The 13,502-nt window shown below is 33.1% G+C and overlaps 1 protein-coding gene across 6 annotated transcripts in view; it reads right to left on the minus strand.

The window, feature by feature from the left end:
- LOC127071960 (uncharacterized) overlaps positions 1-13,502 on the minus strand; it is a 269,111-nt gene that overhangs the window by 162,211 nt on the left and 93,398 nt on the right. The gene's annotated exons all lie outside the window — the stretch shown is intronic.

Consider the following 13,502-nt stretch of genomic DNA (forward strand, 5'->3'; position numbering starts at 1 on the left):
AAATTTTGACAATAGTAATAATAATAATAATAATAATAATAATTTAAAAAATTCGTCTCACGTTCGAAAAAAATAAAAAAAGTAAGACAGAAGCGTGAAATTAAGTTGACATAAATAAAAATTGTAGTCTAACTTTTTTCAATTAGAAATGAAATATAATGGTTATATAAATTGAATGAATAATGATATCTGTATGACAAATTTAAAAAAAAAAAAATTTGATGTTAACTAATTTTCATTTTCTCTGTCGTAGAAAAATATTCTGATTTTATCACGATGCGTCGGAATTTATTTTCTAAAAGTATGGCGTTATATGAGAATTAATTGTATTACGATACGATCTATCGTATAAAAGCATTAGTTAAAATTATACTACATCTATTCGTTTTATCAAATATCGATTCAAAATACGAATAAAAATGAAATGATATATGTAATACAAATAGATATATATATATTGTTTTGTTATGTATGATAAATAAATAAAAATAAACAAATATACGATAAATTTATTATATACAATAAAACAATTTATTATTATATCTATATATTCGTTAAGTTTATTAATTTTATTCTTCGATGTCATAAAAAAAAAAAAAAAGAAAAAGAAAAAAAAATATTACAGATTCCTCTTATTCTATCAAAACCATTTTTTGAAAACTCCTATCGCGTTATACGAGTGTTCTCACAATTTTCATATCGTACTTTAAAAAAACCGAGTACTCGCACAACGTGTAAGACATATTTACCTGTACTAAAATATAAATCAACAAACGCGATTTATTTGACTCGTATAGAATTGTTAAAGAGAAATTTTATATATATTTGAATAGAAAGAAAAGAAAAGAAAAGAAAAGAAAGGAAAAAAAAAATAATAAAAATATCACAATAAAGATCTGAAAGTAAACGAACGAGGGGTATGGTAAAAATCTTTGAGTATTACTATTGCGAAAGCACAATAACAATTCTTGTCTATCCCGTTGAGCGATTTATAAATCCTGAGAAAATTTCTATGATATGGAAAACGTGTCTTTTCCTTTCTTTCTCGACGACGGCATAAAAGTAACGAATAAAAAGAACAAGAAAATGATGGAAAGAATGATAAAAAGAAACGACAAGAACAAATCCAAGTTTGATCATTTCTCATGGTTTCAAACTCCATAGTTTTAAACCATTGCTGAGGGGTTAGAGGTTAAATGGAGAAGTGAAGTATAGTAGTTAACAGAGAAGTATTTATTTTCCTATATAACCTAACCACTCGAACGATCTATCGATCTTTTTTTTTCTCTTTGAGAACGAAAAAAAAATTATATATATATATTATTATTATTATTATTATCAGATAAAGTATATATTATGATTTTATAATATATGTGCGTGTGTGTTTAGTTTAAGAAAAAAATTTGTTGTCTATCATAATTTCTAACGAAAGCAGACATTCATAAGCGTACGTAGATAGGTTCGTAAGTAAAACGAAATGTCTTTTGTGAGATATCACCTATTACTACTCCTTTTTAAAAATAAGGTAATATCATATTTCCTTTATTTTTCATTTCCTCATTTATGAGGATATTATTTATGAAGAAATATTATTATCTCAGTCGGAGAAATTAATATTTTGTTTTTCGAAGTAAATGGAAGAAAAGATTATTTATATAAATGCACGTTCACGTACACACGTATATATTTATGTATGTAAAGAAAATAAAAAAAAAACAAAAGAAACGAAAGAAAAGCAGTTGTAATCATTATTTTACTCGTTTTTTTTTCCATGAGCAAAATAATTACAACAACGACAACAACAACAACAACAACAACAGTAATAATAATAATAATAGAAAAAGGAGATAAAGAGTTTCGAAAAATATTAGAAAAAATTCTCATAAATTTTTAGTTTTTCTCTCCTTTCGTTATTTTCTCTCTATCTATCCTCCCCTCCTTTCTTTTTTTTTTAACTCCCTTCCCCACTCATCTCCCACTTCTTTATTTCCTTTCTTTCTTTCTTTTTTCTTTGTTTTGTTTTTTATTTTATTTTTTCAACCTAACATTACAACGAACACATTCTCAGCCTCTTTCGAAAGCTCGTTCCCGAATACACCAAAAGCTTTTCCGGATGCCTTTCCGCATTAATATCGCTGCGTTGGAAAAGAGAAAAATGATAAAAGAGAGAGAAAGAGAGAAAGAGAGAAAGAGAGAAAGATACGGTTGTCTGCGCTACCGAAATGGATTATGGATTATACGGATATACGAGAAAAGAACGTTTCTAGATTATTTTACGTTTCGAAAGCTCTCTGTAGACTCACAGAAATCTAATATATACATACATACATACATACATACATACATACATACATACATACATACATACATACAGACAGACGCACACACATATATATATATTTATATAAAGAATGGATTATAAATGGTAATAGTTTTTGCTCGTAACAAAATAAAGAAAAAGAAGAAAGAAAACCAAAACAAAATGAAACGAAACGCTTCTTAATTATTTGAACTAATCGAAATCGTTGAATGTACGACAAAAAGAAATAAGTATTCGTTAAGTATATTAGAAAAAACAAACAAAAGAAAAAAAAAACTTAGGGAAAGAAAAATTAAAAATAAAAAATTTTATCTTAAACGTTCGTAAATTAAAAAAAAAATAAATAAATAAATAAATAAAAAAAAAGAGATCGATTTATTCAATCAGATTTATTCAATCAGAATTAACAATAATAAAAAAATAATAGTAATAATAATTGAATACAAATTTTCTTTCGATTTAACAATTAACCTGCCACACGTTATACGGTTTAATTATTCTTTCATTATCAATCAAAATCTCTTCATTCCCCCTTTCTTTTTTTTTTATTTTAATCATTAATAATCGTACCATAATACTTTTTTCTCTTTTTTTCTTTTATATATATATATATATAATAAGCATTTATATTTAAAATTGAATCGACTACACACAAAGATAAATAATTATCGAGATATTTGATTCATCGTATGATTTATTATTTAATTATCATTAATTTTTTCGTTTTTTGTTCTGATCTTTTTTTAATCATTATATCGTTACTCGTAAATGCTCACATTTGCTCACATTTAAATGGAACTCTCACCCTGTACAAATAAACTAATACACGTTCGAAGAGACACATATACATCTCTCTCTTTCTCTCTCTATACATACATACATACATACATACATACATACATACATATATATATATATATATATATATATATATATATATATATACATAAACGTAGATAAAATTCAGGAGAAGCAAAAGCTCGGAATCAAGTGGTAGAGTAAGCTGAGAGTTAGTTCGCAACAATAATTATCCGAGTTCCGCAACTAGTGGCCGAAACGACCGACTCGGTTCTAAACCGGAACGAATATAGTTTCTCTGTCTGACTCTACCTCTCTATCTATCTATCTATCTATCTATCTATCTATCCGTCTATCTATATATCTACCTATCTCACTCACCAGAATACACAGACATTCATGTTTTAACCCTTCCATTCTATTCTGAACTACTCGATGACTGTTACCTTTACCTGTGTACAAACAAATTCATGTCGGTTTGGCGGCCATTACGTTGAAATTTCTAAAACTCAAAACTAGAAGAGAGTTTTCAGAGAGATGGAAGAGAGAGAGAGAGAGAGAGAGAGAAAGAGAGAGAGGACTGGTTGAAAGAGAGTGGTGCATACGTATGTATATAAATAATATCTATCTATCTATCTATTTATCTATCTATGTAATTATCTATGTATTTACTAATGTATACGTGAATGCACATGTATATTTTATGTGCTTCACGGAACCGGAAGGAAATACAAAAGTTTGAAACTTTGAAATCATAACTAGCAGCTCGTACGATATTAGCTAGAAACTCTAACCATGCGCTCTTATTATCAAGTGCTTGCAAATCAGATATTTTTTCGAGGGAGAGAATCTCTCTTTCTATATATATATATAATATGTACAATATATATATATATATATATATATATATATATATATATATATATAAATGTTGAGGATAGTAACTTCACCATTATTACAAACACAACAACAGGAAGATGAAGAAGAAGAACAAACAAGAACAACAAGCGAAGTAATAACGCGGCAAAAGTTCGTCGAGTTAATCAAATTTGTTCATACAAATATGGCGTATCCTAAAATAACAATGGCGTATCTCGATAAGTCGTAAAAATCTAGATGAATCATTTTATCGAAATGCTTGAAAATATACATCCGACACGTCTGGGTGAAAAAAATATTGAAACATTGAAAATGTGGATCTGAATCGATATAGATACGAGTCTGGCTCGTTCGAACCTAATTTTTAGATTTTTTTTTTCTTTTCCTTTTTTTTTAAAAGACGAACGACTATTATCGAATCAAATGAAATATTCGAGTACTTTTAAAGTCGAATTTTTCACGAGTGCTTACTTCATTTAATCGATCGAAGATCTTGTTCGCATATTATTATTATTGTTATTATCATCGTGTTTGTATAGGATAATAATAATTATTATTTGTAAATTACTATTATCATTATTGTTATTATTATAGATAATTATTACAGAATTTGAGAAATACCAATATTATTACTATTATTATTATCACGAAGTTTGAGAAATACCTAAAATAATAATAATTATTATTATTATCGTTACAATTATTATAACGATAGAATTCCCGACGAAACATTTATATCGTTATAATAATCTCTTTTCGAAGAAATGTGTCAGCCGCGATTAAAAACCTTTGAATTGAAGATAACACATGCGTTAGCGGGTGTAAACACGCGCGTACACATTTGTAACGTAACCACCGACGCAAAACTCAAATAGAAATTATTAGACCGAACTGGTTGTTTACCGTCTCGGCCTTCGTTCGACAAATATTACATATTACATGTCAAATTTCTTTTTTCTCTCATATCGATAAGCCTGAAATAATTTCTCTCCAATTATTTACGAGGCTGTGTGCTAATTACATTAAAAAAAAAAAGAGAGAAAAAAAATAGAGAGAGAGAGAGAGAGAGAGAGAGAACAAAAAATAAAGAGAGAGAGAGAGAAGAAAACTAGTAAATATATACTCATACACGCACATACATTCACGCAGCCAGAGTAAAAATGAACGCATATCGAAGCGATATCGATCGTGTATTATTAATATCGTTGCTTTCGCTATGCAAAAGCGAAAGAGAAAAAAAGAAAACAAAAAAGCAGATATATATAAAAAGAGAAAGAGAAAGAGTAGAACTTCGTCGATGATTCGATAAAGTTTCGAATTAAACGCGCAAACACCGGGAGCCACGTGTTTTCTCCCTCGCAAGAGAGAGAGAGAGAGAGAATGGGAATCAATAGCGTTGGCAACGTTATCACCAATATTTTATCCTCTCTCTCTCTCTCTCTCTCTCTCTCTCTCCCACCCCTCTCCATCCTCCTAATATTACTCGACACGAATTTTATTTCTCTCTCTTTCTCTCTCCCTCCCTCTCCACCCCGTTTATTTTTTTCTTTTTCGTCCAACGCAGCGGAGAGGACGCATTCGTTTCGTTTTATTTTATTTTTTTTCCCCTCCCCTCTGTCTTTTACTTTTTTCTCATGTTTATTTTTTTCCCTCCCGCGATCGTTCTTTTTTTTGTTCCTTTTATATTTATTTTTACCTTTTTTTTTTTTGTTCCGGTGCACGAGTATTTTTTTTCCCGTTTTTATTTGTTTTTCTCTCCCCCCACTCCCACACGTCCCTTTCATATTCAGTACGTAGAGAGCCGCGACATTTTTGGAAAATATCATACCAACCCTCCCCTCCTCGTTCATCCGTCCTTTAGCACCCCTATCCTCCCCTTCTTCGCCACCCCTTTCAACCCTCTACTCTACTCTACTCTACTCTTCTACTCTTCTACTCTACTCCACTACTCCGTTCTTCTCTACTCTCTCTATACACCATCGGCCCCGTGTACTCCCTCTCGCCCTTCCCCCTCCATACCTTTCGCCGTGCTCGGAGGTTTAATTAAAAGTTTAACTAAAACTGGAGTTAATTAAAACTTGAAATTACGGCTCGCGCAGGTTCGCGCATGTCGATGCATTAATAACCGCTCAAACGTCCATTCGCCGTCGCAAAGCGAATCTCCACGAAGATCCTAAATTATCTACCTATACCTAACCACCCACCCACCACGCGCCTCTTTTCCACCTTCTCTCTCTCTCTCTCTCTCTCTCTCTCTCTCTCCACCTGCCTATTACCTACCGGTCCGATCTCCTCCCACCTCACCCCCCACCAACGACGACGAACCACCCCACAAACCCACAACTCATTCTACGCCAACTCTATCACCGACTGATTCACTTTAATTCCCCCACCAACGATCGTTAGCCACAAAGCAGCATCACTCTACGATAGAAAGGGAAAGAGAGAGAAGGATTGAACGAATCGATGCCTAATTAATCCCATTGACGGGATGAGTAGCGATTTATCTGATTGTACAGTACGATGAATAATCATTGAACTTGGTACATAAAATATATGTGTGTGTGTGTGTGTGTGTAAATATGAATGAATGTATATACGTTTTAAGTATATCCTTTTTTGTAGAAATATATACATAAGTGTGTATTTGTGCGTATATGTTAAGAAGAATTTTATAATTTCAATTGTCAAGTATCTTAAAAAGGAGAAAAAAAAAATAACAGTCGGACCTTCCGATTTAGTTGGAAGTTTAATAATTCTTTTTTTTTTCTTTTTCAGATTTCTTTACGAAACACCACCTTATACTGTTTATTGTTTCTTATCAATCAATCAAACACTTAAATAAATTATCTTCGGAAAATTATTTATTAAACGAGTGCGTGTTTAAAGTTAATGATTAACGGAGATAGACGGAAATAGTAATAAGAATCTAAGTCTTAATAAAAGAAAGATTTAGAAGAGGAATTCTTGCAATAGCAAAATATAAATATATGTACATTCAATCGATATCGATCTGTTCACATAGAAACTATTAGATGACGAGTGAGTTTCTCTAATACCGAAACGAAATAAATCGGCGATCGTTGCCACGTTCGAAACCGGCCATCGAAGCTGGCACTGCTTTTACGAGCGACGAGTTTCGTTTTACTACCCTTCGTGAACAATAGCAATACGACTATGAAACCAACGTTGTAAGAGTATGCGTTTGTATATTTGGGTGGACGTGTAGTACATGTACCTACAGGAAGGGCTATTTACGTTTTATTAACGGTGGTCCAACGGTACTACTACTACTACTACTACTACTACTACTACTACTACTACTACTACTACTACTATTACTACTATTACTTGAAGAAGAGGGGTAAGAGGGACTCCGATGCTGCTTGCTCTCTCTTTCTCTCTCTCTCTCTCTCTCTCTCTGACATCGAAATTCAAGTGTTCTCTGTCTTTTTTTATTTTTTTATATTTTTTTATTTTTTTTTTCCTTATTTTTCCTATCGCGATACCGTTCTATTTTTTTTTATGCCGATCCATTTATACGGTATCTCCATATTATTGCATGATAGAGGGAGAGAGAGATAGAGAGATACAGAGAGAAAGAGAGACAGAGAAAGGGAGAACGGATGAATTTTCGTTTTTTACGACGTTTCGTTTTTTCTAGAATTCTCGTCGTTAAGAGCTTTTATTATCTTTAAAAATGGTCGGATAAAATTTATATATATGATTGTTTTATCTCCTTTTTCTTTTTTTTTTTATTTTGTAATCGATCTTTTTTTTTTTCTAAAAATATATTATCAAATATTGTATGTTTTATATGTATATGTATATATATATATATATATTTATTTATTGTAACATTTAACTGTAATATTTATGAGTTTTTATTATTTAGACAAGATTAGAAAATTTATATATAAGATAGATTAGAAAAAAGAGAAGGAAAAGATAAACATAGCAACAAAGGGAACGAATATATTCATTCACCAGAGAAATTAGATAAACGAGGTTAAATCTGGTCAAAGTCTAACATCGACTTTACACTTTAGTCTCTTTTAATAAATATAATGTAGTACAATGCAAGGATTGCACGCATGCATAATAACGCGACGTTTAACGCCTGCGTAATCGCGTAGAATTGCACTCGCATAACTCTTCCGTGTAACACCGAACGCATATATTAGGGATACAGCCCACACAACAATGTTTTAATCCATTGCACGTGTAAATGTGTTGTATTTAGGTGTGTGTGTGTGTATGTTTGTGTGTAGACAGGAATTAGCTTTACGAGAGAGACTGATTTTGACCCTGATTTTGATTTAATAATCGATAATAATATATAATTATGCTAATACCGGAGAAAGTTCATACAGATTTGTTAATACGAGAAAAAGAAATTGGAATTAAAAAACTGATTCTTCTTTTTTATTCGATTCGAAGCAATGAACAAGCTTATAATTTATTACTTTCTATCGTTTATTAATATCATTTTTATCTTGCATTATTTATTTAATGTTTCACGATACAATTTATTATTTTCTATTATTACTTTTAACAACAGAATTTGGATCTTGGTATTATATTTTCCGACACGCAAATTGATAACAATACTGTTAGACTTTGACAATACGTAACATAAATACAATAACATTAAAAAAGAAAAGAAAATAAATAAATAAAAATAAAATAAAAAAAAAGGGAACGATTGTATTTCGTTTCAATTGTATTCGTTGCGGTATTGTGTAAACTCGCGATATCTGAAAATTGTCGCAAGTTGATAAAATATAAAAAATCGAACTCATCGTATGGGAGAACGTTTCGAAAAAGAAAAAGAAAAAAAAAGGAAAATAATAAAAGCAAAACAAAATAAAATACAATAAAATAAAAATGTTCGAATGAATACGCTTTTGTTTAATTATACATTTACGCAAATTATGAATAACTAATTTTAAAAGCAATTTTTTAAATCACCATTAAATAAACATACTTATGTTCTTATACATTAGTATTATTAATCAACGACTCAATTTACATTTCATATTTTAATCATTAAAAGCTTTAACGAGAAGGAGGGAAAAACTATTTTCTCTTTTCTCGAAAAAATTCGATTGGTAAAATATCGAAATATCAAATAAAAAAAAAAATATTTAGACTCCCAGGAAGAGAGAGAGAGAAAGAGAGAGAAAGAGATAGAGTAATAAAAAAAAAACATAAAACACGTGGTCAATGAACCTATTCACGGAACGATAACACACAACCAACAACGGCATTAACACTAACAAGTCAACAATACAGTCAAACAAATGATCCTTTAAAAGTAACCCAAAGAAGAAATCCCGTTGGGTTAAGTCACCCAGATAAATCGTATCTTATTAGAGAACGTGGCCATCGGCACACTGAAGTTCTCACGATGCACTTCTCAAAGACCTCAATGCACCTCGAAGCCTGCACTTTTCTCCGTTTACTTCGAAGAAAAGAAAAAAGAAGAAGAAGAAGAAGAACAAGAAGAACAAGAAGAAGAAGAACAAGAACAAGAACAAGAAGAACACGAATAAGAAGTTGATATATATATATATATGCACACACACACACACACACATATACAGGTATGTATAGATATAGGTAAAGGTAGAGAAAGTACATATGTATATATGTAGAAAGAGAGGAAGAGAGAGAAGGAGAGAGAGAGAGGAATGGCGTTAGAGTAGCATGGGCTGACTTTGAAAAGTCCAAAAGAACGAAGACGGATTGAAAGAGAAAGAGAAAGAGAAAGAGAAAGAGAAAGAGAAAGAGAAAGAAAAAGAGAGAGGTAGGAGGGAAACCGGAGAGGTAAAAAGAAGAAAAACGTGTCTCGACAGCGACTTTGGATCAGGATTGGCCGACTGCCAAGCCATATAACCAGTAGCTACGAGTTTCCTCTTCTCTTCCCTTTACCCTCAACTCTTTCCCTGTTTCTTTCTCTTTCTTTCTTTCTTTCTTTCTTTCTTTCTTTCTTTCTTCAACAGTCTCCTCAATGCTCTGATAAAATCGTAGAATAGTAGAAGAAAGAGAAAGAGAGAGAAAGAGTGAACTAAAGAGAGCCTAACGATGAGATGAACACAAAGAAGAATACACGGTTGGATAGATTTGAAGGGGTTGACGCGTGTCGACGTGTATAAGAAAGAGATAGATAGATAGATAGATAGATAGAGAGAGAAAGAGATATACGGGTTTACTATACATACATATATATATATATATATATATATATATATATATATATATATATATATACGAACAGAGACAGACATAGCACAGAACGGGTCATTGGAATCAGGTGCAACGGGTAACGCGCGCACGTCGACGAATAATTAGTACGGCAACTCTAACTGGTTCTGGATCGTGATTAAAGCACCGTAAGAGTGGTATGCTAAAGCTATTGGGTCGGTCGTCTCTCTGCCAATGTATTCGTATTGGTAGGTAGGTAATACCAGCGATAGTGGTAGTGGTAGTGATAGCGATAGTATTTGTAGCAGTAGTGGTGGTAGTGCTACCGCGTTCGAGTGCACCGACCTGGAAGAATTAACTGATCGATCTTTAGTATGATCGATAATTAGCTGGCTAGACGATACACGATCACGTTCTCTCTTTACGTATATATATATATATATGTGTGTGTGTATTGTACGTGTATACACGTATATGTAGATAGATCTCACTGTAGATGATAATATCTATGTATACATGTATATAGATATATATCCTATGTATGGATATGATGAGAAAATAACGTGAGAGAGAGAGAGAGAGAGAGATAGAGAAAGAGAATGTACGTAATTGAAAGGAGAATATATGTATGTATGTAATATTGCTCACATGACTTAGCATTAACCAAAAGTTAATTGTTCATAAATACTAGACCGTAAAGATCACCGTAGAGATCACTTATATCGATTAAAGTAATTCGATCGGATTGTTCGATCGATTTCGTCGGAGAATTTCGAGATATAATAGTCTTGAATATAAGCTGGTTGAATCTTGAAATTATGAAAGAAGAGAGAGGGGGAGAGGGAAGAGGGGAAGTTTGGGTGGCGATGAGGGAGGTGATACACGCGTCTGCGGAGTTACGAGGTAAAAGATGAACGAAAGAGGAAGAGGGGTAGGTGGAGAGGGAGTAATTTCCTGTTAGAGACGAAGCTTCCGGCATCTCTCGTGTAATTGGTGCAAGCTAGCGAACGTTCGCCTCTCTCTCTCTCTCTCTCTCTCTCCTCTTGTGCTTCGTATACCTATGTATTGTGTGTGTACGTTGTGTATACTCATAGATATCTACAAATAGACGAAAGATATCCTTTTCACCCTTCCACGGTAATTATCACCGAATATCAACGACTTTGCAGCAGTCGAAGTAGTAATGCAAAGGGGTGGGAAAGGGGAGGAATAAAAAAAAAGAAGTGAAATAAAATAAAATTAGACGGAGAGAGAGAGAGAGAGAGAGAGAGAGAATGTATTTTCAGCAATGTGTCACCCGACACGAGGCTTTATACCGTGCCGTTTATTTTTGCGAGTCTGAGAACGAGAAAGAAAGTAAAAAAAGAAAAAGAAAAAAGAGAAAAAGGAGAAAGGAAAAAGAAGAAAAATTACGTCGGATAGAGAGAGAGAGAGAGAGAGAAGTGAACGAGTATGTTATATGAATGTGCATGCGAGCGAACACTGTGTATGTGTGTGTATGTGGAGGGATGAGTATAGAAGGTTGTAAAGAGACAAGCTAAGGAATTATGCCGACGAAGAAGAGGAAGAAGAAGAAGATTGGGATCACTTCAAAGGGCTTTCCCTTCGAAAAGGATTTCGTTACTTTATTACTCTTCTTCTTCTTCTTCTTTTTCTTCTTTTTCTTCTTTTTCTTCTGCACTCTTCTTCTTTGTTTATTTTTTCCTTTTTTTTCCTTGTCTTTCTTTCTTTCTTTTTTTTCTTTTCTTTTTTATTATTATTTTCTTTTCTCGTTGCCTCGAAAACGTTCCTGACTATGTTCTAACTCGAATGGAAAAGAAAAGAGTAAGAAAAAGAAGAAGAAAAAAATATAAAAAGAAAGAGAGAATCGAAGAGAGAAAGAAGAATCTTTAGAAAATCACTTGGATAAATCTGAGAGATTTGAGGAAAAAGAGAGACAGAGAGAGAGAGAGAGAGAGAGAGAAGAGAAAAAGGAAAAAGGAGGGAAAAAGAACTTGTTCGAAGGGAGTTATAAACGAACGAGAAGACGAAGAGGAAAGTCGAAGGAAATGAAGAAGACAGAAAAAGAGAAAAAGAAGAAAAAAGAAGAAAAAAGAGAGAGAGTCCTGAAGAAAGATAGGCAGGTTCCTTCTTTTCGAGACGAGTTCGAAGAAGGAAAAAAGGAAAAAAGAATAACGAAAAAGGTTAAAAAAAAGAGAGAGAGAGACAGAGACGCAAGAAAAACAAGAAGAAAAAGGAACAGAATAAAAAGTAGGAGGTGAGAATGGTGGTGGTGCGCGATTAGAGAGAAGAGAAAAGAAGCAGCAGCTCCAGTCGTGAACAAAGAACTCCAAAAGAAGAAGAAAAAGAGAAAAAAAAATGAAAAAAAGAAAAGAATAAGAAGAGAAAGAAAAAGAGAAAGAAAAAGAAAAAGAAAAAAAAGAAAAAAAAACTATCCACGTTACGTGTCGAGGAAGAACCACCCCCACCTCCAATCCCAATCTCACCCCATCCACCATCTCTTCTATCCCTCTCTCTGTCTCTATCTTTTCTTAGGACTCTTTGGGTCTACCTGAATCAGTCTGTTTCCTCTCCTCCCACCCTCCCAACAACCACCCACCCACCCACCCACTTAGTTCAGTTTCTTTCTCGATCTCGTTTTCTTTTTCACCCAACCCTTAAAACCAAGAAAGAGGAGGTAGGAGGAAGTAAGAGGAGAGTATCCCAACCTTCCTAACCCTCTGTACGAATCTTTTGTTTGTGGACCGGTTCTATGGAGTTCCTCGAATCATTTCCCTCCTCCCTATACAACCTCCCACCAATTCTACTTCTTCCACCATATCACTACAATCCCTGTACTACTACTACTCTACTATTACTATTACTATATCGTTACTAAGTCTTCTTCTCCCTCACACTTTGGTTCCTCAATTTCTTGTCTTTCGAATCTTGCTATCATCTCCCACCCTTCCTTCCTTCCTTCCTTCCTTTCTTCCTTCCTTCCTTCGGGAGCATCGTCCGCTTTCGCTCTCGAAATCATTTCAGGATAACACACAACACCCATACATACATACACACACACACACACTTACACACAAATGTATACCTTTCCAGCACCTTTCTACCTTAGGCTCTCTTCTCTCTTTATCGTCTTTTCTCACCAATATACCAACACGATCTAACCTCCAATATAGATTCTTCCGTTAAATTCCAGAAGCAAGTTTAATGGAACCGAGCGTAACCGTCTCTCACGAGAGAACCCTCAAGAAGAGAGAGAGAGAGAGAGAGAGAGAGAGAGAGAGAGAGAGAGAGAGAGAGA

This window comes from Vespula vulgaris, chromosome 24 (genome assembly GCF_905475345.1).
Source record: "Vespula vulgaris chromosome 24, iyVesVulg1.1, whole genome shotgun sequence".
NCBI lineage: Eukaryota > Metazoa > Arthropoda > Insecta > Hymenoptera > Vespidae > Vespula > Vespula vulgaris.